The sequence below is a fragment of the Ascaphus truei genome, chromosome 13, assembly GCF_040206685.1.
Source record: "Ascaphus truei isolate aAscTru1 chromosome 13, aAscTru1.hap1, whole genome shotgun sequence".
NCBI classification, from domain to species: domain Eukaryota; kingdom Metazoa; phylum Chordata; class Amphibia; order Anura; family Ascaphidae; genus Ascaphus; species Ascaphus truei.
Window position 1 is genome coordinate 8039816 of NC_134495.1, and position 27851 is coordinate 8067666.

Genomic DNA, 27851 nt, shown 5'->3' on the forward strand with positions numbered 1-27851 from the left:
CACGCTGATAACAAAAAAGTCTAAATATTTGAAATAATTTTTAAATGCCCCAAATGTTGGGGCGGGTTCTATTTACAGAAGGGAATATTAGGAAGGAGATTTAACCATTCGTCTCATTTCATTCACACCAATGATGTTGTAAGATAACAAGAGCAAGTCGCAAACCCCAGTTTAGACCGTTTGCCAGCATTTCCTACATTTTAATAATAAAGAAGAGACCTGTGAGGTTTGCAACGCTGCGTACGTGGTCATTTCATCTGGGAAGATTTCCCATATTGGTCTATTCACAGCGTGCTCAATCCTCACCACACATCTACACTTCTCTGGGACCAGTATGGCAGCTAGAGCTGAACTACTTAAATTAGCAGCCCCTCTCACCCGTTTAGCCCCTATTGTTTTACGGGGGGGGGTCCCCCCATGAGCCAAAGGCCACTATTTTTGGCTAATGGGATCCCCCAAGTTCCTGAGATACGAACTGGTGCAGTTACCGGGTTTAAAGCTCCCTCAGGGTAAACAAAATGCATGAGAAGTCTCAGGCCAATAGGAAGCTGCAACATCATCGGATGAGGCTTTCTATTGGTCAGCCATTTAAATCCCCTTTAAAATCAAGGAAGTAATACCGATAACTTCCCCAGCAAGTATCTCAGAACCCGTGGGCTGAAATCAGTGCGGGTTAGCCCCTGGGTGCTGTAAAGTAAATAATGGAGGATGTGTGCTTTAATCACGAAGGCCTGGATGTACTAAGCACAGTTAAGGCATGTAACGTGTACCCACTAAAGTGAACGTTACAAGCAAAGCGTTCATATTAACGTCGGTTAGTGGAAATGATATGCTAATTAGCCACTAAACGCCATTAATATTAACGAGGTTGCATAACGTTACATTAAGTCAGAGCTAAACATGGCATTAGCTATGCCTCATTACAGCGTGGGACCTACAACAGAAGACGAGACTTCATTCAACTTACAGCTACGTTGTATTATATTACCCCATTGCCCAGTACTAGATGGTAATTGGGTCTACTAAGGGTTTTATATAGTATAAAAAGTGAATTTAATTCATTTTTATCATGTGTGGTAGGGATAGGATTAACATCACATTATTTAAAGATAACATAGCATTAGCCTTCAAGCAGCAATACTACTTTCCCCCTTTTTTGTTTATTTGTACATGTAAAGCACGCAACAATGTATCATTCTACATTCTTATCTAAGCTGGCAATCGTTTGCAGCTCCTGTTATAAATCTGTAACAATCCTGATTGTGCGCCTAACGAAATGGCCGCCTTCTAACTTTGTGCTGCAGTCAGTGAAATGCTGCAGCTGAAATGTAACATTATATTACTAATTGTAACACATTATTGTTACAGCTTTCAGAGTAATAGACAGTCTGCTGTTTGGAACACAGCAACAGATCTGTTTGTGATACTTTGTTGCTCAAAGGTCAGAGCTCAAAAAGGTGCGTGTGAGAGACTGTTTCAAAAGAGAAAGTGGCTATAACATTCTAAATGGTTGCCGTAGCAACAAGAGGATGATCTGTACATTACAAACATAATTAAAAATTGCATTAGGAGGGGGAAAAATAATGCCGACGTATCATCTTATACTACAGAACTGATTTATTTCAAAAGAACAACACATATAACCTGTCGCCTCCCGGTGCCCCAGTGCAGGTATCGCAAGCGCAACGTACGAGTGACGTCACGCGGTCACGCACTGACGCCGACACTACGAACGAGGCCTAATGCTGCTTCCGGAACCACGGACAGCTCTGTAATTAATAGTAATTATGGCTCCTCTCTACTTTCATCCCAACAAAGCAGGAAAGATTCTATTGATTGACGCTGGGAGTTTGGTCATAGGGCGCCGTGATGTCCGGCTCTGCTTTGGATGTGTGGAGATGGGCACTGAGATATTCATTTCAACTTTAAAAGCATGAAACGCATCAGCAGAGCCACAGCGCAGAATTAAAGATGAAATGTTTCTGTACCAAATATAGAACATTTTGCATGAAATTTGGAACGATGACACATTTCCAGTGTGACGATATTTAAAACAAGCTCTAGGCTGGCTTCCAAAGATGTAACCCTATCACTGCTGCACAGACAAGCATACATAGTCCTCGTGGGAGATTTCCTATTGTAACAGATTTGCCTTTTTTGTTTGAAAGGGGAGAACCTCGACCCTCTTTAATAGCGTGTCAGCGATCAGATGCATTGTAAGGAACCCCAACCCTCTCTAATAGTGTGTCAGTGATCAGATGCATTGTAACGACCCCACACCCTCTCTAATAGCGCGTCTGAGATCAGATGCATTGTAAGGAACCCCGACCCTCTCTAATAGTGCGTCTGAGATCACATGTGTTATAAGGAACCCCAACCCTCTATAACAGCGCGCCTGAGATCAGATGTGTTATAAGGAACCCCAACCCTCTCTAATAGCGCGTCTAAGATCAGATGTGTTATAAGGAACCCCAACCCTCTCTAATAGCGCGTCTGAGATCAGATGCATTGTAAATTCTTCTGTATTTGGTACAATTTTCAAATGATCTGAAAATCGCAGGAAACCCTTTAGAGGATATCCGGAGAACCCAATGGTTCCTAGGAACCCCCGTTGAAAAACACTGGCCATCATTGATCTTTATGATATTTAGTATGCCAATGTTCATCTCATTGTTAAATCCCTTTACAGTCAAGTGAACATTATATACAAATCTCACTGCACAGAAAGAACGTGTAACCCCTTTCTGCCGTGCGTTCCCCTTTCTGCCGTGCGTTCCCCTTTCTGCCGTGCGTTCCCCTTTTTGCCGTGCGTTCCCCTTTCTGCCGTCCGTTGAGGGCTCTTCTTGCTGAAGAAGGGTTACTCAACTCAATCAACAATAGCCAAGTGATTGTAGTGTCAGTGTGAACGCATTATCCCCATTCTGCACGTGGGAGGCGGTGTATCTCTGAACACACATTTCACTTGCCACTTCCTTCCTCAGTGCGGTTTAACCGAAACAAAAGAACAACAACGCAAGGTTTTTCGGAGTGACTCAGAAATGATTGATGAGCCTTTTATGTGAAAAAAAAATAAAAAAAATTAAATTCAATAAACAAAACTAAGTGCTGTGTCTCTGCTGGTAACATGAAGTTAGGACATATTTCCGACGCAGCTAATTATGCCGGGAATTGTGCACACATAATGGTAAGTCGGTGCGGTTATTTCTTAGCTTATTGGGGCGGCTTCCCACTGGGGCGCTATGATGTGGTACCCAAAGAATTGCTCCTCTAAATGAATCAGAACGTGGACAGCACGGACATCAGGGAAACCGCAAATCTGTATCTCCATCTGTAGGAGTCGAGGTGTGGCTGAATCCACCCTCACTTGTATGGAGTTATACACGTGTAATCCTACTCTACCCGGCTCACAAAAGAGGGTACTTATTTACAATGGCGCCCAGCGTCTCTATTCACCTTCTCAGGGTGCTGGCATCGGGCTGGCTGGGCGTGTATGCTGAGATACGGTAATGAAGGGCGCCAGGAACTTTATTGGTACAAACAAGGAGCTTTATTCGTTGCCTTGATTAGATTTCACATATACGGACATCTTCTCTTTAGACAATAATGAGCGGCAAATAATACAGTTGAGTTAGGTATTCTTCCCTGGTAGCCTTCACCACTATCCTAGTGAGGTTCTGGACTTGGTACCCTTAGCACTGGGTCTGGTATCCTCTGTCCATGCGTTTGGATTTGCCTCCATCCCACCAGGACCCGTGTTAGAGATACTTCCATCGCCAGGGATACATATCCCGTCACCCTGCGTTGTACCCCCCTTATCGCGAGGCATCAGAAGGGGCTCGCAGTTAGAACGGAGCAGTATGGGGCCGATCCCGCGGTGCTCCGAAACACTTTATGTAAAAGGATTTCCCCCCCAGAGTACCGTGCATCCTCCTCTTTCAGGGCAGGGGGCTAACCTCGGACCATTACTATGGGCTATGCCAAGAGAGGGCACGTTCCCCAACTATAAAGTAATAAAGGTGACCAGACATCCTTAAACATGGCACGCTATATACACCGAGATCCCTCTTCTGTAACTCCTCCAGGGACCTGAAGCTAGAACCTCTTACCCCCACTATAACTACTAGTGACATCACTGGTCACCATGTCTACAGGGGGAGTGGTTTGGATTATACTGGACCAGGTGACAGGCTATGCACCTTCTAGAAGGTGGGCGTGGCTAGGCTTCTGCCTAGCCACCCTGTACCATGTGATGGGAGAGGGGCGTGCCACTTTCTAAGCACATAGGGTTAACCCTTTAAGGCCCTTAACCTTTAGTAACCCCTAACAAGGGAGCTACACGCGATAGGAGTCAGTGTAATCATTTCATTCGCGGTTTCATGGAACGCCGGGATTTACCGTCAGAATCTTCCCAGTAAAGAGGATTTCTCTTGGCATCCAAACCCCCAAATATCCCCTGTTTTTGGACCGGGGGGCCCCGACAGCCCTCCAAGCAAGAGAAGTATTTGGAATATTTGGACAAGCGGCATGATCATCGTTTCTGTTTGTTCTAATCGCCTCCTGAATTATTCACACAACAATGATCTTTTCCGGGGCGAATTAAAGGCTGCGTGGGCGTGCAAGATCAATGTGGGCGAGACAATCCCCGCTAAGAATATCTTTAAAAGGTTCAGTGCCATTTGTGGGCCGGAACAACAAACTAATGGCGGAGACTTGTGTAACAAGTAAAGGCGAGGTCAGGGGGTTCTCAAACCTTTGCTTCTCGCTGACCATTTCAAACGGATATGGACCGCCACCATATACACCGTAAATGTTCAAATAATACCCCGGGCCTCTGGAATGCCCTTCCCCTCAACATCCGACTGGCACCCCCTCTCTCTCCACCTTTAAGTTCTAGCCTAAAACATACCTCTGTCACAAAGCATATGAGTATCTCCGCTGGCTGATACTATATATCTCATATACACCGACCGTGGCCCCCTGCAGATGCACTTAGCAGAACGCCCCCCTACTGTCTCTGTACGTTCTTCCTACTTACCACTTAGATTGTAAGCTCTTCGGGGCAGGGACTTTAGTTTCCTAATGTTACTTTTATGTCTGAAGAGCTTATTCCCATGATGTGTTATATTATGTATGCCACCTGTATTACTGCTGTGAAGTTCTATACACAGTGGTGGGATTAAAACATTTTAACAACCGGTTCTTACCTGGGCCGCGGGCGGCATCTAACACCGACCCCAGGCATCGCGGCCATATTGAGAGGATTTGCAGGGAAATAGATGCAGGGAGATGCTGGCAGACGCCGCCTGCCGCCCGGACAGGTGAATGAAGGTAAGAGAATTAAGCACCGGTTCGGCAAACTTGTGAAATGTTCGTACAGTATCAGGTTCGCACCACTGGCTATATACATGGATGGCGCTATCTAAATAAAGCTATACATATACAAGTTGCAAACGTCCTTACCAACTGTATATTAATATTACAAGCGCTTTCGTTATTGACTTCACACCCGCACTGCTTCCAACATTAATCTTCATAAAATAACTAAGAATATTGCAAAGTGTTAGAGCCACCATAAATATAGAAACTGCATTCATAACACCTTTACTCCAGAGAACGCACCGCATTGACTGAAGGAGTTAGGTTACCATACGGAGTGCCCGGCCGTTCGCACACTGGCTCTGTGTTTATTGCAGGATAAATGTCAAGAAGTAACACACACACACACAGATCCACACCCAGTTTCACATTCGCACACAAAGTCTGCACCAAGACAGATACAAACAAGTCTATATCCGCCAGATCTGCTCAGCTAGTCCGTCCTCCCATAGGGATATAATGATGAACAATCACAGTTAAACTAATGGATGTGTGCTTCCTACTGAGGCTGTCCCATTAGTGTCTGCTCTGCACAGGGAGACTGGTCCAGACAATGGCAGTATTAACCCTTCGGCTTCCAGACAGGCCTTTCAATAGGTTGCAGAGCAATGCACTACAGGCTGCTCTGTCCGCCAAGGGGTTAAATCTATATAATGATTTTATATTCCTTTTGTTTCAACTTTGCCCCTCACTCCCTTTAGATCAAGGCAGGTAAACATGCGGCCAGCGGGCGGCGCCATGCAACCCTCTTCACTCAAGCAGAGACACTGCGCTGGTGAGCAGGTGAGTCCGCCTCCCCGATCGCCACCCCGTCCCAGAACGGGAGAGAGGAGGGGGAGAGAGAAAGGGGTGATGGGAGAGAGGTAGAGAGAGATGGGAGAGAGAAAGGGGTGAGGGGGAGAGAGAAAGGGGGGGAAAGAGAGAGAGAAAGGGGTGAGGGGTAGTGGTAGAGAGAAAGGGGTAAGAGGGAGAGAGAAAGGGGGGAAAGAGAGAGAGAAAGGGGTGAGGGGTAGTGGTAGAGAGAAAGAGGTGAGAGGGAGAGAGAAAGGGGGGAAAGAGAGAAAGGGGTGATGGGAGAGAGGTAGAGAGAGATGGGAGAGAGAAAGGGGTGAGGGGGAGAGAGAAAGGGGGGGAAAGAGAGAGAGAGAAAGGGGTGAGGGGTAATGGTAGAGAGAAAGGGGTGAGGGGGAGAGGGAGAGAGAAAGGGGGGAAAGAGAGTGAGAAAGGGGTGAGGGATAGTGGTAGAGAGAAAGGGGTGAGGGGGAGAGGGAGAGAGAAAGGGGGGAAAGAGAGAAAGGGGTGAGGGGTAGAGGTAAAGGGGTGAGGGGTAGAGGTAAAGGGGTGAGGGGTAGAGGTAAAGGGGTGAGGGGAGAGGTAAAGTGGGAGGGGGAGAGAAAGGGGTGAGGGGGAGAGAAAGGGGTGAGGGGGAGAGAAAGGGGTGAGGGGGAGAGAGAGAAAGGCGTAAAGGGGAGAGAGAGAGAAGGGTGATGGGGAGAGAGAAAGTGGTGATGAGAGAGAAAGAGAGAGAGAGATATGGGGAGAGAGAAAGGTGTGAGGGGGAGAGGAAGAGAGAAAGGGGGAGCGGGAGAGAGAAAGGGGGAGAGGGCGATGGGGGAGAGAGAGCACAGTCCTCTTCACTCAAGCAGAGACACTACGCTGGTGAGCAGGTGAGTCCGCCTCCTCGATCACCACCCCGTCCCAGAACGGGAGAGAGGAGGGGGAGAGAGGAGGGGGAGAGAGAAAGGGGTGATGGGAGAGAGGTAGAGAGAGATGAGGAGAAAGAGAGATGGGAGAGATGGGAGAGAGAGAGAAAGGGGGGGAAAGAGAGAAATGGGTGAAGGGTAGAGGTAGAAAGAAGGGGGTGAGGGGGAGAGGTAGAGAGAAAGGGGAGAGAGAGAAAGGGGTGAGGGGAGAGAGAGCGATATGGGGAGAGAGAAAGGTTTGAGTGGGAGAGGGAGAGAGAAAGGGGCGAGGAGAAGAGAGAGAGAAATGGATGAGCGGGAGAGGGGGAGAGGGAGAGAAAGGGGTGAGGGGGAGAGAGAGAAAGGGGTGAGGGGGAGAGAGAGAAAGGGGTGAGGGGGAGAGAGAGATGGGGAGAGAGAGAGAAAAGGGTGAGGGGGAGAGAGAGATGGGGAGAGAGAGAAAGGGGTGAAGGGGAGAGGGAGAGAGAAAGGGGTGAGGGGGAGAGAGATAAAGGGGTGAGGGGGAGAGAGAGAAAGGGGTGAGGGGGAGAGAGAGAAAGGGGTGAGGGGGAGAGAGAGAAAGGGGTGAGGGGGAGAGAGAGAAAGGGTTGAGGGGGAGAGAGAGATGGGGAGAGAGAGAGAAAGGGGTGAGGGGGAGAGAGAGAAAGGGGTGAAGGGGAGAGGGAGAGAGAAAGGGGTGAGGGGGAGAGGGAGAGAGAAAGGGGTGAGGGGGAGAGAGAGAGATAAAGGGACGGGGGGGGAGAGAGAGAGATAAAGGGACGGGGGGGAGAGAGATCGAGGGGATGGGGGGAGAAATACCAGTGATGTATACGTATTTTTAACAAGGAAAGCTCAAGAAAAAAAAGTGTACGCGTAGGATATAGTGAGTGTTTTATTTTTCCTTCCGCCGCTCTGATGACGCGGCCAGAGTCTGTCGGATTTAAGAATTGGCCCTCAGCTGTTTTGAGTTTAACGGGTCTAATTTAGATTGTAAGCTCCTAGGAACAGGATCCTCGTTACCTTCTTAACACTGACAAGACTGTAACAATGGTATTTGGGACCAAGACTAAATTTGTAAAGCTTCCAGTGACTGAGCTCCTGATTCGAACCAACGCTAACACCACCCTAACCCCTGTCACTAGTTTTAAATACCTGGGCTTATGGTTTGACTCCCACTTAACATTCGGGATGCACATTGATACCCTGACAACCAAGACCTATGCCAAACTAGGGGTACTTTACAGGAACAAATCCTCCCTAAGTCTCCTGGTCAGAAAGCGTATCGCACAGCAGATGCTAATGCCAATTATCGACTATGGGGACATAGTATATGGCTCGGCACCTCAAACCCACCTTAGCAAACTTGACACCCTCTACAATTCAATTTGTCGTTTTGTTCTCCAATGCAACTACAGCACACATCCCTGCGAAATGCTAAAAGAACTAGATTGGTCATCACTAGAGTCTAGGCGCAAAGTTCACCTTTCCTGTCTTGCCTTTAAATTCTTTATGGGTAAGCTACCCAGCTACCTGAACAAGCTCCTCACCCCTACCACATGCAGTACCTATCATCTGAGATCAGACTCCAAAAGACTATTCATGGTCCCAAGGCTCAACAAAGTATCCAGCCGTTCCTCCTTCTCCTTCCGTGCACCCCAAAACTGGAACAACCTACCAGAGACTCTCACATCCACCACCAGTTTAAGTTCTTTCAAAACTAAGGCTGTCTCACATTTTAATCTGGTCTGTAACTGTTTCATACGCCCATAACATATATTATCTGTAACTGTGCACGCAATGTCTTGTATATAATGTATACCTTGTTCATTTATGTAACTGTATTTGTAACCATGGATTATTTGTTTTACTCTGTGCCCAGGACATACTTGAAAACGAGAGGTAACCCTCAATGTATTACTTCCTGGTAAAATATTTTATAAATAAATAAATAAAATCTGTTTGTCATCATTTGTCTGGCATTCGGTTTATGCAAGTTATACAAGTCTGTGATATATATATATATATATATATATATATATATATATATTAGTCCAGCATCAAAACCGGACTGATAAAGGCAGCACTGCAGCGACTCAAAGACTTCTGTGCGCTTAGATACTGTGCTACTATTAAGGTTGGAACATTAGTGTAATTAAATTGGGCGCATTAATTGATTGAATGACATTTGGGATGGTTAATTTTTGCCGTCCGAGGCCCTGATGTAATTACACGGGGAGTCTTTGCAGCAAACTTGGTGGAGAAGCTGCATCCACGGGCAGCGGCGCCCGGCGATCAATACACTCATTTACTAGGCAACAGTTTGTGCCTAATCAGGTACCAACACTCGGCAGAGCGGAGTCTCTCAATCAGACGCAGGCCGGGCTGTCATCCCCGGCTCTGCGGAGGCGTCGGAGCAGGTTCCATCTATACCGGCTGCAGTATCAAGTACTCGTTCCCCACAGAGGCGCCTCCGAGCAAAACCCAAAGGTACAAACTGACATGGTTACCGTTTCCCCTGTGCATCTTGTGCCCATTTAACAAACAAAAAGAGATTACAATTCAGGCCCGGGGCTGAGACTACGGACACGCAGAAAATGAGAGGGATTCGTATACTGACCTCTACCACCTCTGCTTGGAGGGCGTCTTAACGTGTCCACTACACCTTCAGTGAAGGAACCCGTATCTTCCAGCTCAGCCCCGTATTAGGAGATTAGCGCCATCCCGGGTGCACCTGTCACGGAGACCCTAGTGACATGGCCGTGACAGCGGCAGTGTGAGAGCGAGTGTGCGCAGTAAACATTCGGAGAGGACGGAACCGCCGCTGCGGATGTCGCTGTGCAGGAAGGGCCATTCCTTCTGCGGCCGGAAGATATCACGTGGAAACAGAGCTGTACGTGGCCAAGCCACAAGGCCATCGCAGCAGAAAGAGAGATAAAGCATCAGTTCACATTTGGGAAAACTAAAAGCAGTATGAATTAGGACATTACACCGGGGGCAGAGCTGGTTTTTTATTTATTCTTCTAAAAGAAACCATTTAGGCCCACTTTTACTAAGCAGTGCTATTCCATAAAATACCTTGCAGGGATGGAAGAGACCCGATGGCTCATTGAAATGAATAGGCCCATAAGGTGCCTGCCGATGCCGGGAGGCGTTTTATGGATTAGCACCACTCAGTAAATATGGGCCTAAACGGTTTTCTTTAAAAATGTATTGAAAACAACAATTCCCCCAGATATCAATTTTCACGGTTCTAGATCTGAGATCTAGGGTGGGTGGGAGTCACCTGGAGTTCATCCAATATGATCCCAGCTCCGGTATCTGTGATAAGACTGCACATATGGCCGTGGGGTCACCAATAGAAATTCAGCGTTGTGAGCTTTCCATTGGTCATCGCATGACGTCATGTATGATGCCTGTAGCCATGTTGTATTGGTGTCCCATTGCTGTGCAATACGAGGGGACATTACAGTACATATTTATCCCACGGCTGACCGCTCACTAGAAAGGTCTCGTTGTGTCCACCCTCTGTTACCACACTTTGCTGGCAGAGGGACGCGCGGTGCATGGGTCTCACCAGTTGGTTTCGGAGACTCCCCCCTACATAAACGCCCTGGGGTAAATACGCTTCCTTCCTCCTGAGCTATTACAAGACACGAGGTCGGTACGGTCGAGATCGCCATTCACTGTAATTACCAAGTCTCATGTTGGTTCATTACAATGCATTACAGGCTACAACTAATCCACAAACCAAGAAGGCAACTTGCTCTTCACACTACAACTGTTGCCAGGAACGAGAACATGTTTCCAGTAAGTTCCGCCATTTCAACGGATCAAAAGATCTTCCAGCTCGTGCCCCCCTCTTAAATGAATTATAGCTGCGACAGAAGCCATGTCTGAGATACTTGGGAGACGAACGAAGCTGAATATGCAAATTATTTAAATAGCATATTTCCCAGGATGCTCACAGGGAGCTTCCCACATGTTGCAGGATGAGTGTTTTGTGAGGTACAAGTCATTAGGTTCTCACATAAATAGGACACGCTCTTCTTCTCCCTCTTCTCTCCAGTCCAGCACGAGCTCTGGCCTTAAAATGAGCAATCCCACATAGTCAGGCAGATGAATGTCTTAGGGGGGTCTCTGAATGGGGAAGTGTTCTCCTTCCCTTTATCCCACCCCCCACCCCCTCGTTCTTATCAAAGACACAATAAAGATAAGGGGACAGGGGGCTCTGGCTGTACAAGCGCTCGCTGATCGCATCGAGACATCACACGGAGACACATCCTGTGACACCACACAGAGTCACCACACGGAGTCACCACACGGAGACATATCCTGTGACACCATACAGAGTCACCACACGGAGTCACCACACGGAGACATATCCTGTGACACCACACAGAGTCACCACACAGAGTCACCACACGGACACATATCCTGTGACACCACACAGAGTCACCACACAGAGACACCACCACAAAGAGACACCACCACACAGAGACACCACCACACAGAGACACCACCACACAGAGACACCACCACACAGAGACACCACCACACAGAGTCACCATCACACAGAGACACCACACAGAGACGACACCACACAGAGACACCAATACACAGAGACACCATCACACAGAGACACCACACAGAGACGACACCACACAGAGACACCAATACACAGAGACACCACCACACAGAGACACCACCACACAGAGACACCACCACACAGACACCACCACACAGTCACCACCACACAGTCACCATCACACAGAGTCACCATCACACAGAGTCACCACACAGAAAGCATAGAACCCAGCACACAGACAATAAATAGAACCCAGCACACAGAATGCATAGAACCCAGCACACAGACAATACATAGAACCCAGCACACAGACAATAAATAGAACCCAGCACACAGACAATACATAGAACCCAGCACACAGACAATACATAGAACCCAGCACACAGACAATACATAGAACCCAGCACACAGACAATACATAGAACCCAGCACACAGACAATACATAGAACCCAGCACACAGACAATACATAGAACCCAGCACATAGACAATACATAGAACCCAGAACACAGACAATACCTAGAACCCAGCACACAGACAATACCTAGAACCCAGCACACAGACAATACATAGAACCCAGCACACAGACAATACATAGAACCCAGCACACAGACAATACATAGAACCCAGCACACAGACAATACATAGAACCCAGCACACAGACAATATATAGAACCCAGAACACATACAATACATAGAACCCAGCACACAGACAATACATAGAACCCAGCACACAGACAATACATAGAACCCAGCACACAGACAATGCATAGAACCCAGAACACAGACAATACATAGAACCCAGCACACAGACAATACATAGAACCCAGAACAGACAATACATAGAACCCAGAACACAGACAATACATAGAACCCAGCACACAGACAATACATAGAACCCAGCACACAGACAATGCATAGAACCCAGCACACAGACAATACATAGAACCCAGCACACAGACAATACATAGAACCCAGCACACAGACAATACATATAACCCAGCACACAGACAATACATAGAACCCAGCACACAGACAATACATAGAACCCAGCACACAGACAATACATAGAACCCAGCACACAGACAATACATATAACCCAGCACACAGACAAACTGATAGACAATTGCTATAACCAATAAGAAAGTACTCACTTTATTGTAATAATGTCCAATCCTGATAAGATCCGCTGTCTGCTAAACACTGACTGGCAAAGAAGCAGCACTACCTGCTGTATTACGGACGGGCCTCTGATCTAGCAATATTGCCACCTATGTCCACAATCGGTCTGCTTGCCCTGCTCCTACACATCAATATAACGTACAGAGAAAGCCACGGCTTTATAGATCATTTACAGCACGGGTACAAATGTACATGTAAATTATTCAGCAGGCAATTAGCGCAAACTCGTTAGCACACTCCTCCGTACAATCCCATTTTCACGGTATAATTAGGATTTTAAGCTTTTATAGGCTTCTCCAGCTTTTCCACTGCACATAACGGTTACTCTGTGCTTTGCATTATCAGCAACGTATACAGCACCGTGAGCCATGCATAAGGGAGAATGTGATATAGATATATAGATATATACCCACTTCATAATACAGTGTGTGCATATATTAGTGGGATAGTTAAATACAGGCATACCCCGCATTAACGTACGCAATGGGACTAGAGAATTTATGTAAAGCAAAAATGAACTTAAAGTGAAACACTACCTTTTTCCCACTTATCGATGCATGTACTGTACTGCAATCGTCATATACGTGCAGAACTGATGTAAATAACGCATTTGTAACAGGCTCTATAGTCTCCCCGCTTGTGCACAGCTTCGGTACAGGTAGGGAGCCGGTATTGCTGTTCAGGACGTGCTGACAGGCGCATGTGCGAGCTGCCGTTTGCCTATTGGGCTATATGTCCTTACTCGCGAGTGTACTTAAAGTGAGTGTCCTTAAACCGGGGTATGCCTGTAAAGGTACTCCAAATGTTGCTATATTGGTTGAAATCCATAAAAAAACATTTTAAGAGGGATCTCAAAAAGCAGGTTATAATAGAGTTAGTGTATTTAAAGAAATGATATACCGGTATGTAATATATCCCATTTATAAATTGTCATTTCTTTCCTATGCACACAGTAAGATATACAAGAGATTCTTGGACGTAAAACAGCAGTTGAACATGTTTTCCCCGTGTTAATGCGCTGGTTACAGTGTATATAGTGCTGCTAGTGCTTTTACCGAGCGTCTGCATTGAAGCATTACATCACATTTCCATCATGGTATCGTCCCGGAGTTGTGATAAGACAGGTGGGCTGTCTGCCTGAGATCCGTTACCTTGGCGCACTGCCTGCCCATCATACGCAGAACGCTATCCAACTGCTACATCCTTCACCAGGGCTGGCCAACTCCTGTCCTCAAGGGCCGCCAACAGGCCAGGTTTTCAGGTTATCCCTGCTTCAGCACAGGTAGCTCAGTTGAAGACTAAGCCACAGATTGAGCCACCTGTGCTGAAGCAGGGGTAGCCTGAAAACCTGACCTGTTGGGGGCCCTTGAGGACTGGCGTTGACCACCATTGCCATACATGTAAGCATGTCTTTATTTATATAGCGCCGTCTATGTACACAGCGCATTGCAGCAGCAACACACGGGACATTAGGAAACGGCGTCCCTGCCCCGAAGAGCTTACAGTCTAATCAATAAATACCACCGTTTATGAACAACGCGGGGTTAAATAACACACACTCTCGCGCACACACTCTCGCGCACACACTCACACACACACTCACACACACACTCTCACACACACACTCTCACACACACACTCTCACGTCCAAAATAAATACATTAATATAGGGCATTGTTCTTTAGAACTGCACAATGTTGGGACAAAACACATATACAGTAACAATACGTCCAGCACACGCCCACACTGAAGGAGTATACTGAAGCATACAGGACACCTGGGTAAGACTTTCCTGGTCACAGTATTACAGGATTGGGGGAAATAGTGACGTGATGGGTGGGTCAAACTCCTCGCCCCGAAAAACAATTCATACGTAAGATCCCCCAAAAAAATCCAGCAGACACACCAAGTAAAAGCTATTCTGCTTTAAGGGAATCAACCCCACCAACTTCAACTCATGCTGTGTGTGCCCGTTCGCTCGCCCGCCCGCCCGTTCGCTCGCCCGCCTGTGCGCCCGCCGGAACGAAATACACAGAAAGTCAAAATAACGAAGCAGTGGAACAGTTTCACATCAGCATCGTTCACAGTGACCTTCCAGTCCAAAATAGATTGCGATGGAGAAAATTGGATTAAATACAATTATTGTGCACATTTTCCGAAAATAAACGGAGCGCGGATGACAAATAACAGACTCGGCAAGCAAAGGGATATCTGGAAATAGCTCATGAAACAGATGTAATCTGGTTAAAGTACATGTCCTATTTGTATAACTAGTGAAATACCGCTCACCATAATAATACATAGTTTAATGAGAAATAAAGTTTCAGCTGGTGCAAAGGGGATAGGGATAACAGACATACATATAGAAGGAGCACCAGCTGAAACTTTATTTTTCATTTCCTTATATATGTATAAAGTACATGTCCCACTACAAAGACAAGATAAGAAAGGTACCAGGACGGGAGGGAGCAAAAACCCATCACTGGTCTGAGCGCTTCCGCGCCCCGTAATGGCGCGTTAACTGCGTTACTGAGCGATAGGGGAGGCGTGTGGTTTACCTGATGGATTCCTGGGTTTTGACGCAGTGGACACACGAAGGAATCGGGCGTTAGTGCTGCCTCCGATCTGACCCGGACATCATCCTGTTTGAAAGAAAATATGAAATATAACACGTTAGCCTTATCAAAACGTCGCTGTCTAGTGGAGCTGAAAGGGACTGCTGTATGCAAAACTATACACACACACACTCACGCGCACACACTCTCGCGCGCACACACTCTCGCGCGCACACACTCGCGCGCACACTCTCGCGCACACACTCTCGCGCACACACTCTCGCGCACACACTCTCGCGCACACACTCTCGCGCACACACTCACACACACACTCTCACACACACACTCTCACACACACACTCTCACGTCCAAAATAAATACATTAATATAGGGCATTGTTCTTTAGAACTGCACAATGTTGGGACAAAACACATATACAGTAACAATACGTCCAGCACACGCCCACACTGAAGGAGTATACTGAAGCATACAGGACACCTGGGTAAGACTTTCCTGGTCACAGTATTACCAGGTGGTCACTTTCTACCCCTCCCACCAAACAAAGCTCAATACAGTACATGGGATCTGGTTTATGATCTATTTACTGGGGGGGATATGTAGGAGACTGGGAGGGGGAGGGTTATTGTGTACACAAATGCGCAGTATAATGACAAGAATGCAGTCTTTGTTTTGAAGAGACTAGGGGCTCTATGCACTAAGCGCCGAAAAGCGTTTTATCGCCAAAAGAAGCCTTTGCAATTCAGTAAGTGCCGATAAGTGGCCAAAATCTGCATTTTTTCTTCCTGATAAAAAATTATAAAGCCACTTTTCGGCACCTTTCGCCACTTTTTTAAATCGGCTGTATTCTAGTAGCCCCGATCATGTTTTCGGTGCTTATCGGTGCTGATCGGCACTCTCGAAAAGCCATTTTTTCGGCAATTCGTCCCGCCAACTCAAAGTAGGCAGCTTGGTGGGGAGAAGCATCGGCAAGGGCGACACTTAGAAAAAATCAGGCCTTTTTCCTGTCTGTGATTGATGCCGGGGGTCTCCGGAGCTGAACCGCTTTGGTTTTAGGTCCGGGGACCCCCTGCTTCCCGAGATACAGGCCCCTTTATGGGGTGCCGGTATCCCTCTGCTTTGTTTACATTCCGCAGTCACGTGATCGGGACATTTAAATGCAGAGGGATACCGGCACCTCATTAAGGGGCCTGTATCTCGGGAAGCAGGGGGTCCCCGGACCTGAAACCAATGCGGTTCAGCTCCGGAGACCCCCTGCACATGTACACTATCAATAAAAGTTGTTTTGATATGTTTTTATTTTGCCGATGTTCGCGCAGAGAGAGCGGCGGGTCTCTCTCTGCTGCAAACACATATCGGCAGAAATGGCCTATCGCCAGGTTATCGGGAGCCAGGCTCTTTTATCACCGGCTCATCGGCGTTTTGCTTTCGCAGTGATTCGGCAGGGATTGGCATGGATTCGGACCTTATTGAATACTGCGAGGGCAAATCGCCAAAATCATGCCTATCGGCAACACTTGCCGAAAGCATTTTTTCGGCGCTTAGTGCAGGAGGCCCTAGATGTTTCTTCCCCTGTACGTAAAAAGATGCTTTAACCCATTCTCTGCCAGAGTGCATTGCAATGCATGATCCCATACAAACAAGGGGTTAAACTAAACACCAATGCAGGGGTGGACAACGCCAGTCTTCATGGGCCACCGGCAGGTCAGGTTTTCGGGATATCCCCAGCTTCAGCACAGGTGGTGCAGCCACTGACTGAGCCACCTGTGCTGAAGCAGGGATATCCTGAAAACCTGACCTGTTGGTGGCCCGTGAGGACTGGAGTTGGCCGCCCCCTGCACTAAGGAATGGCTGGCAAAACGTTGGCTCGATTTGATGCGGCTCATTTCTGCCCGGCAACAGCATTCAAGGTTTCGCTTGTCTCGACCCGTTATTTAATGAACATCTGCCCAGCAGCGGGCCACACTCTCATTTCACTGCGGCCGCTTTAGCCGAGTGCGGACTACAAGGCTGGGAGTCATCTGGCTGCTTTATCCAACGGAGGCAAACTTGGGGGGGTTTGTGTGTGTCGGTGTTTAAAAGAAAAGGCAACCTGCTCATATCAGACACGTGCTTTCTTGGCAAGAATACTACGGGGACACGAGAATGGCCACGAGTGCACGGAATGAATTATTAAAGACCCAGATTGGCTCTCACCCGTGGCCCCCTCGCCTCTACAAACACGGCAATGCTTTCTGCACCACAGGTGGCTCAATCAGTCCCTGCTTCAGCACAGGTGGCTCAATCAGTGGCTCAGTCGATATCCTGAAAACCTGACCTGTTGGTGGCCCTTGAGTTGGCCACCACTGACCTAAAGAGAGTGATGACTTCATAACTCAGACTAGATAGACGCCCTGTCCCCACAAACTCCCTTTGCAGCACTAGACAGCATCTATATATAGTCAGGCACCACTATTTGAGACATTACTTTTGTGTCTGTTCTCGAACTGAAGGGCACATGTGGGACTAGAAAGCCTGCCATTACCCTACCTACCCTGCTGAGATTTCAAGTTAAAAATACAGCATCCGCCTCTGGCGAGGTTTAACCCTAGTGAGGCTGAACAAAGCCTGGCGCTGGGGCAGTGGATATTTGTGGGTGACCTCCACAGCACACCTTGAAAGCGAAGGGTCGTCTCTGTATTAAACCCCTAGTCTGATCAAAAGGGCGTAGTGGCAGGGCCCGCTCTGTGTGTGCTATACAAGACATTGGGATAGATACTTATTTATTCATAACATGTGTTACCAGGAAGTAATACATTGAGAGTTACTGCTCGTTTTCAAGTATGTCCTGGGCATAGAGTTATAATGACAAATACATGGTTACAAATACATAGATACGAGTGAAAAGGGTTAAACATTATATACCTTGCATGCACAGCAAGAGATAATATATATTCTAGGCGTATGTAACAGTTACAGACCAGATTAAAATGTGAGACAGCTTTAGTTTTGAAAGAACTTAGACTGGTGGTGGATGTGAGAGTTTCTCGTAGACTGTTCCAGTTTTGGGGTGCACGGTAAGAGAAGGAGGAGCGGCCGGATACTTTGTTGAGCCTTGGGACCATGAACAGTCTTTTGGAGTCGGATCTCAGGTGATAAGTGCTGCGTGTGGTAGGGGTGAGGAGCTTGTTCAGATAGATGGGTAGCTTGCCCAGAAGGTATTTGAAGGCAAGACAGGAAAGGTGAACTTTGTGCCTAGACTCAAGTGATGACCAATCTAGTTCTTTGAGCATTTCGCAGTGATGTGTGTTGTAGTTGCATTGGAGGACAAAACGGCATATTGAGTTGTAGAGGGTATCAAGTTTGCTAAGGTGGGTTTGGGGTGCCGAGCCGTATACTATGTCCCCATAGTCGATAATTGGCATTGGCGTCTCCTGTGCGATACGCTTTCTGACCAGCAGACTTAAGGAGGATTTGTTCCTGTAAAATACACCTAGTTTGGCATAGGTTTTGGATGTCAGGGTATCAATGTGCATCCTTAATGTTAAATGGGAGTCAAACCATATGCCCAAATATCTGAAACTAGTAACAGGGGCTAGGATAGTATTAGAGTTGGTTCTGATCTGTAGCTCCTTAATTGGAAGCTTTGGAAATTTAGCCTTGGTCCCAAAATACCATTGTTACAGTCTTGTCAGTGTTTAGAAACAATTTGTTTTGGGAAATCAAATTTGCAAGTCTCAAAAAATCAGATTGAAGTATGTGTTCAAGGTCGGAGATAATAGGGCTGTGTGTATATAAGATTGTGTCATCAGCATACATGTGTATTGAGGCTCCCTTACAAGCTGTGGGAAGATCATTGATGAACACTGAGAAGAGTAGGGGCCCCAGAACAGAGCCTTGCGGGACACCACAGGTGATATCCAGGGGGTTGGAGTTAGAGCCTGAGATGGACACATGTTGGTAGCTTCCTGATAGGTAGGACAGAAACCAGTTTAAAGCATGTTTCCCTATTCCAGAGCTCTGGAGCTTGTCAAGCAGGATAGCATGATCAACTGTGTCAAAAGCCTTTGCAAAATCTAGGAATACTGCACCAGTGAGTTGTCCCCGTTCCATTCCACACTGGATCTCATTGCAGACTTTTAGCAGGGTAGTTACGGTGGAGTGTTTGGGACAGAAGCCAGATTGGAATTGGCTAGGGAAATTTGTCTTGGTGTAGTAATCGCTTAGTTGGGAGGGGACACTTTTTTCCATGACTTTGGATAGGATTGGGAGAAGAGAGGTCTGTATTGGCCCAATGACTTTATCGGCGCAGAGACAAATCATATTACATTCAGTCTCCTTTTGTAAAGGAAAACAAGGAAACCGCTTTCCACTTTCAAAACCGATTTCAAAACACTCCTGTGTGTCTGTTACCACATCAATCGCAAAGAAACAAGGGCCACCAACAGGTCAGGTTTTCAGGATATCCTTGCTTCAGCACAGGTGGCTAATCAGTCCCTGTTTCAGCACATGTGGCTAATCAATCCCTGCTTCAGCACATGTGGCACAATCAGTGATTCAGTTGAGCCACCTGTGCTGATGCAGGGATATCCTGAAAACCTGACCTGTTGGTGGCCCTTGAGGACTGGAGTTGGCCGCCCCTGCGCTACACAGACCTCTGGAACCAGTTCTCTTTGGTCCTATGCAGAACTACACATTAACCCTGCGAGTACCCCAGGATGTCGTCACTGACGTCATGGACTTTCATAGCTCACTTTTCATGAAGCGAGACCCGTCGCGCAGGAAAGAGGACGGTGCCCCCTCTTCCGTTTCCAGATCCGGTGACGTCACGTGGTCACGACGTGCCGTGGGACTCTGATGCCGACACTTGGAAGAGTTCAAAAGGAGGCGACTTTTTTTTTTGGCGCCAGCCTCAAAGACGTGCTCTTATTTCACGGTCCCTAGGAGACGTCTTCCAACGTGCCGGCGAGAATTTCCAACGCTGCCTTGGCTGTGACGCGGGGCGATAATGTCCACGGGACAAGGGAACGGATTAAAAACACACGGCTTCCATCTCCATGCTGGGACTCGCCAAACCCGACTGTCACTCTTCATTAGTGACCCAATTTAGCAAGGTTATGGGTCCGTGCTTGGCCTTCAGCCTCCCAAACTGATCGCTTCATTAGAGGTACAAGCAGGGGAGCAGCAGAGGATGAAAAGGCAAGAGAAGGGCACAAATGGGCTTTTCCCCCTGCTGTAACCCTTGTTCCTGCTACGGGGACCTGCAATGTATTACAAAGCAGCAGGAAGGGGACTCACTCACTGCAGTGACCAGGGGGTTGTGGTTCAGTGCAGATTCTCCACCTTTGTATATTATTCCTAAATACTTTGTGCGTGCAAATGCTTTATTTACAGAACCCTAAGATGCCCAAACACTGAATTTTACCTATACTTCTAGGGACCCGATGCTGCACCGGTGCGAGCTGGAGAAAACCCCAGACATGTCCGGAGTTAGCAGCTATTAAACGTTGGGTCTGTCTCATAGTGTGGATCACTGCGTCCTTAATATGGGGTCCCTGGCTGGCGAAAGAGGGAGCGGCAGATCTAACCCCAGACTTAGGCCTCGTTCAGGGTGCCGGCTTCGGAGGGGGGGGCGTGCTTACGTGCAGGCGGACGTTAGATACAAATTGTTTCAACTGAATAGCGGTTGTCAGGGTAGCAGCTGCCCTGTCGCTGAAGTACGGAGTTGACGCTGGCTACAGTTTCGATTAACAACCCAAGTTGTTTTTTGAAGCTGCAGCAGCGTCACTGGGACCTCGGCAGCCAATGAAATCATTCTTGAAAATGATTTCAACACAGCAACACCGATCCCCAAGCTGCTGCCTGTCGCCCCGCCTCCTCCCCGCCTCCTGAAAGCTTGAAAAGGTTTGCTGGGGGAGGATGTGCACACATCGCCCAGCAGACGCTCGCACACGCGAACGCCCGCCCTCCAACTCCTGTCTCTGGCACCCTGAACTCAGCCTTAGCATCACACTGGGTTCGGGAGGCAGAGACGGGAGCATGATGTTTGCAAAGATGTTGCAGAATATTTCCCGAACAGATCCTGGACAGCGTCATAAATGGAAGCAGACTGCTCACTGCACGCGGTGTCCCACCCCCGCTCACTGCACGCGGTGTCCCACCCCCGCTCACTGCACGCGGTGTCCCACCCCCGCTCACTGCACCCCCGCTCACTGCACGCGGTGTCCCACCCCCGCTCACTGCACGCGGTGTGTCCCACCCCCGCTCACTGCACCCCCGCTCACTGCACCCCCGCTCACTGCACCCCCGCTCACTGCACGCGGTGTCCCACCCCCGCTCACTGCACCCCCGCTCACTGCACCCCCGCTCACTGCACGCGGTGTCCCACCCCCGCTCACTGCACCCCCGCTCACTGCACCCCCGCTCACTGCACGTGGTGTCCCACCCCCGCTCACTGCACGCGGTGTGTCCCACCCCCGCTCACTGCACCCCCGCTCACTGCACCCCCGCTCACTGCACGTGGTGTCCCACCCCCGCTCACTGCACGCGGTGTGTCCCACCCCCGCTCACTGCACCCCCGCTCACTGCACCCCCGCTCACTGCACGTGGTGTCCCACCCCCGCTCACTGCACGCGGTGTGTCCCACCCCCGCTCACTGCACCCCCGCTCACTGCACCCCCGCTCACTGCACGTGGTGTCCCACCCCCGCTCACTGCACGCGGTGTGTCCCACCCCCGCTCACTGCACCCCCGCTCACTGCACGCGGTGTCCCACCCCCGCTCACTGCACCCCCGCTCACTGCACGCGGTGTCCCACCCCCGCTCACTGCACCCCCGCTCACTGCACCCCCGCTCACTGCACCCCCGCTCACTGCACGCGGTGTCCCACCCCCGCTCACTGCACCCCCGCTCACTGCACCCCCGCTCACTGCACGCGGTGTCCCACCCCCGCTCACTGCACCCCCGCTCACTGCACCCCCGCTCACTGCACGCGGTGTGTCCCACCCCCGCTCACTGCACCCCCGCTCACTGCACGCGGTGTGTCCCACCCCCGCTCACTGCACCCCCGCTCACTGCACCCCCGCTCACTGCACCCCCGCTCACTGCACCCCCGCTCACTGCACCCCCGCTCACTGCACGCGGTGTGTCCCACCCCCGCTCACTGCACCCCCGCTCACTGCACGCGGTGTGTCCCACCCCCGCTCACTGCACCCCCGCTCACTGCACCCCCGCTCACTGCACCCCCGCTCACTGCACCCCCGCTCACTGCACGCGGTGTGTCCCACCCCCGCTCACTGCACCCCCGCTCACTGCACCCCCGCTCACTGCACGCGGTGTGTCCCACCCCCGCTCACTGCACCCCCGCTCAATGCACCCCCGCTCACTGCACGCGGTGTGTCCCACCCCCGCTCACTGCACCCCCGCTCACTGCACCCCCGCTCACTGCACGCGGTGTGTCCCACCCCCGCTCACTGCACCCCCGCTCACTGCACCCCCGCTCAATGCACCCCCGCTCACTGCACGCGGTGTGTCCCACCCCCGCTCACTGCACCCCCGCTCACTGCACCCCCGCTCACTGCACCCCCGCTCACTGCACGCGGTGTGTCCCACCCCCGCTCACTGCACCCCCGCTCACTGCACCCCCGCTCACTGCACGCGGTGTGTCCCACCCCCGCTCACTGCTCCCCCGCTCACTGCACGCAGTGTGTCCCACCCCCGCTCACTGCACCCCCGCTCACTGCACGCGGTGTCCCACCCCCGCTCACTGCACCCCCGCTCACTGCTCCCCCGCTCACTGCACGCAGTGTGTCCCACCCCCGCTCACTGCACCCCCGCTCACTGCACGCGGTGTCCCACCCCCGCTCACTGCACCCCCGCTCACTGCACCCCCGCTCACTGCACGCGGTGTGTCCCACCCCCGCTCACTGCACCCCCGCTCACTGCACCCCCGCTCACTGCACCCCCGCTCACTGCACCCCCGCTCACTGCACCCCCGCTCACTGCACGCGGTGTGTCCCACCCCCGCTCACTGCACCCCCGCTCACTGCACGCGGTGTGTCCCACCCCCGCTCACTGCACCCCCGCTCACTGCACCCCCGCTCACTGCACCCCCGCTCACTGCACCCCCGCTCACTGCACGCGGTGTGTCCCACCCCCGCTCACTGCACCCCCGCTCACTGCACCCCCGCTCACTGCACGCGGTGTGTCCCACCCCCGCTCACTGCACCCCCGCTCAATGCACCCCCGCTCACTGCACGCGGTGTGTCCCACCCCCGCTCACTGCACCCCCGCTCACTGCACGCGGTGTGTCCCACCCCCGCTCACTGCACCCCCGCTCACTGCACCCCCGCTCAATGCACCCCCGCTCACTGCACGCGGTGTGTCCCACCCCCGCTCACTGCACCCCCGCTCACTGCACCCCCGCTCACTGCACCCCCGCTCACTGCACGCGGTGTGTCCCACCCCCGCTCACTGCACCCCCGCTCACTGCACCCCCGCTCACTGCACGCGGTGTGTCCCACCCCCGCTCACTGCTCCCCCGCTCACTGCACGCAGTGTGTCCCACCCCCGCTCACTGCACCCCCGCTCACTGCACGCGGTGTCCCACCCCCGCTCACTGCACCCCCGCTCACTGCTCCCCCGCTCACTGCACGCAGTGTGTCCCACCCCCGCTCACTGCACCCCCGCTCACTGCACGCGGTGTCCCACCCCCGCTCACTGCACCCCCGCTCACTGCACCCCCGCTCACTGCACGCGGTGTGTCCCACCCCCGCTCACTGCACCCCCGCTCACTGCACCCCCGCTCACTGCACCCCCGCTCACTGCACCCCCGCTCACTGCACCCCCGCTCACTGCACCCCCGCTCACTGCACCCCCGCTCACTGCACGCGGTGTCCCACCCCCGCTCACTGCACCCCCGCTCACTGCACGCGGTGTCCCAACCCCTCTCACTGCGCCCCCGCTCACTGCACGCGGTGTGTCCCACCCCCGCTCACTGCACCCCCGCTCACTGCACGCGGTGTGTCCCACCCCCGCTCACTGCACCCCCGCTCACTGCACGCGGTGTGTCCCACCCCCGCTCACTGCACCCCCGCTCACTGCACCCCCGCTCACTGCACCCCCGCTCACTGCACGCGGTGTGTCCCACCCACGCTCACTGCACCCCCGCTCACTGCACGCGGTTTGTCCCACCCCCGCTCGCTGCACCCCCGCTCACTGCACGCGGTGTGTCCCACCCCCGCTCACTGCACCCCCGCTCACTGCACGCGGTGTGTCCCACCCCCGCTCACTGCACCCCTGCTCACTGCACGCGGTGTGTCCCACCCCCGCTCACTGCACGCGGTGTGTCCCACCCCCACTCACTGCACGCGGTGTGTCCCACCCCCGCTCACTGCACGCGGTGTGTCCCACCCCCGCTCACTGCACCCCCGCTCACTGCACGCCGTGTGTCCCACCCCCGCTCACTGCACCCCCGCTCACTGCACGGGGTGTGTCCCACCCCCGCTCACTGCACGCGGTGTGTGTCCCCGCTCACTGCACACGGTGTGTGTGTGTGTCCCCGCTCACTGCACGCGGTGTGTCCCACCCCCGCTCACTGCACGCGGTGTGTCCCACCCCCGCTCACTGCACACGTTGTGTCCCACCCCCGCTCACTGCACCCCCGCTCACTGCACGCGGTGCGTCCCACCCCCGCTCACTGCACCCCCGTTCACTGCACGCGGTGCGTCCCACCCCCGCTCACTGCGCGGGGTGCGTCCCACCCCCGCTCACTGCAACCCCGCTCACAGCACGCGGTGTGTGTCCCCGCTCACTGCACGTGGTGTCCCACCCCCACTCACTGCACCTCCGCTCACTGCACGCGGTGTGTCCCACCCCCGCTCACTGCACCCCCGCTCACTGCACGCGGTGTGTCCCACCCCCGCTCACTGCACGCGGTGTGTCCCCGCTCACTCCACGCGGTGTGTCCCCGCTCACTGCACGCGGTGTGTCCCACCCCCGCTCACTGCACCCCCGCTCACTGCACGCGGTGTGTCCCACCCCCGCTCACTGCACCCCCGCTCACTGCACGCGGTGTGTCCCACCCCCGCTCACTGCACGCGGTGTGTCCCCGCTCACTCCACGCGGTGTGTCCCCGCTCACTGCACGCGGTGTGTCCCACCCCCGCTCACTGCACCCCCGCTCACTGCACGCGGTGTGTCCCACCCCCGCTCACTGCACGCGGTGTGTTCCCGCTCACTCCACGCGGTGTGTCCCCGCTCACTGCACGCGGTGTGTCCCCGCTCAGTGCACGCGGTGTGTGTCCCCCACGCTCACTGTACGTGGTGTGTGTCCCCCCACTCACTGTACGCGGTGTGTCGTCCCCCCACTCACTGTACGCAGTGTGTGTCCCCCACGCTCACTGTACGTGGTGTGTGTCCCCCCACTCACTGTACGCGGTGTGTCGTCCCCCCACTCACTGTACGCAGTGTGTCGTCCCCTAAGAAGATGATTGCCTGGCCCAAGTGCCTAAAGGTGGGGTACCCCTCCCGGATTTTTGGAGGTCTGTTCCTACTGAGCTGCCCATGGTGACCACATTTCCCCCCCCCCCCCTGTATTATTTCACTTTGTGTTTTATGCTGTACGCGGTGTGTCCCCCCCTTTTTGTGTTTTATGCTGTACGCGGTGTCCCCCCCCCTTTTTGTGTTTTATGCTGTACGATATTATGTCCGGCAAATATATTGAAAACAGTGTGTTAACAATTTCATAACAGCTGCTGCCGCTATTAAGTAAGGGTTACCGCACCTGTCCTGCTTTCTTTTTGTACCATTTAAATAAGTTTTTTTAGCAGTATTTTTGCTACATAGAAGGGGCAGAAATGTTGCTGATGAGACTGTAATCATAAGAGCATGCTATTATTTATATTATTATTATTCTTAATATTATTATTATTATTAATAATATGCCTATCAGCGTAACATGGAACAAATCTCCCCCATACACAGCCACACCAAAATATATCCAATACAGATTCAACAGACACATTTTGCTTAGTGATCTCTCAAAAATACAACCCCCTCCCCCCCCCCATTCTAACCTGGGACAAAATGGGTTAAACGGTTGTTTTACTCGGCACTCATTTACATAGGGTTACAGCAGTGTGGGGGTAAACAGGAACTAAGGTACAGAATATCCTTCCTGAGATGCAGGACAGATGGGAGCTGCGGCCGCGGTCTGCTTTCTACAGAAATCTCTCATCAGTCACTAATGAGCCTTCCTGTATCTCCTGCTCTGGTCCTGTTTGCCAATCCCCCACCCTCCCCGACACAAAGATCCTCCCCTCTCCCCCCTCCCACTCTGACACAAGGATCCCCCCTCCCACTCTGACACAAGGATCCTCCCCTCCCCCCCTCCCACTGACACAAGGATCCCCCTCCTCCCACTGACACAAGGATCCCTCTCCCCTCCCACTCTGACACAAGGATCCCCCTCCTCCCACTGACACAAGGATCCCTTCTCCCCTCCCACTCTGACACAAGGATCCCTCTCCTCCCACTCTGACACAAGGATCCCCCTCCTCCCACTGACACAAGGATCCCTTCTCCCCTCCCACTCTGACACAAGGATCCCTCTCCCCTCCCACTCTGACACAAGGATCCCCCCTCCCACTCTGACACAAGGATCCCCCTCCTCCCCTCCCACTCTGACACAAGGATCCCTCTCCTCCCACTCTGACACAAGGATCCCGCCCTCCCACTCTGACACAAGGATCCCCCCCTCCCACAAGGATCCCCCCTCCCACAAGGATCTCCCCCCTCCCTTTACGGATTGTATAAGGCCGCTGATGTTGGATGGCTGAGGTCAGCGTCCAATTTCTATAGAGCCCCCATAAAAGCAGCAATGCCCCCCCTCACCTGTGCGTATGGTCCCCAGCTATGGCTGCTTTAAGTGACAAGACGTCAGCTCCGAATCGCGATTGATGTGGACATTGCTATCTGTCCGTCTACAGATTATTACAGGTAACTCCAGTCCTCAAGGGCCACCAACAGGCCAGGTTTTAAAGGATATCCCAGCTTCAGCACAGGTGGCACAATCAAAGACTGAGCCACTGATTGAGCCACCTGTGCTGAAGCGGGGATATCCTGACCCCCCCCCCCCCCCAATCCCATCCACTTAATAATTCCAACGCTTCGAAACATCAGATTTTTAAAAGAAAAACAGCATTAGGAAGGGCGAGAAGCGATCCCGTAACCGGCCGGAGTCTGCCAGTGCTGAAATCCCACGGGTCAGCTGGAGACCCTCTAAATCGCACCTAGGAGGAAGGGAGATAGGGTAGACTGGATAGACAGGATAGGATAGGTAGGATAGATATGTATCTGATAGATATAGATATATCTGATAGATATAGATGTATCTGATAGATATGTATCTGTACCGTGTTAGCCGAGCTTAATAATCAAAAACGAATAGATGATACCGTCCTGTGGCTAACTAAATGC

The 27851-nt window shown here is 51.5% G+C and overlaps 1 protein-coding gene across 11 annotated transcripts in view; it reads right to left on the reverse strand.

The window, feature by feature from the left end:
- Positions 1 to 27851, reverse strand: part of PITPNM2 (phosphatidylinositol transfer protein membrane associated 2) — a 206790-nt gene that overhangs the window by 152609 nt on the left and 26330 nt on the right. For all 11 annotated transcript variants that reach the window (XM_075568304.1, XM_075568312.1, XM_075568309.1 and 8 more), the window contains exon 2: positions 15383 to 15466. The gene's annotated coding sequence lies outside the window, so the exon portion shown is untranslated. The remainder of the gene's footprint in view (positions 1 to 15382; positions 15467 to 27851) is intronic.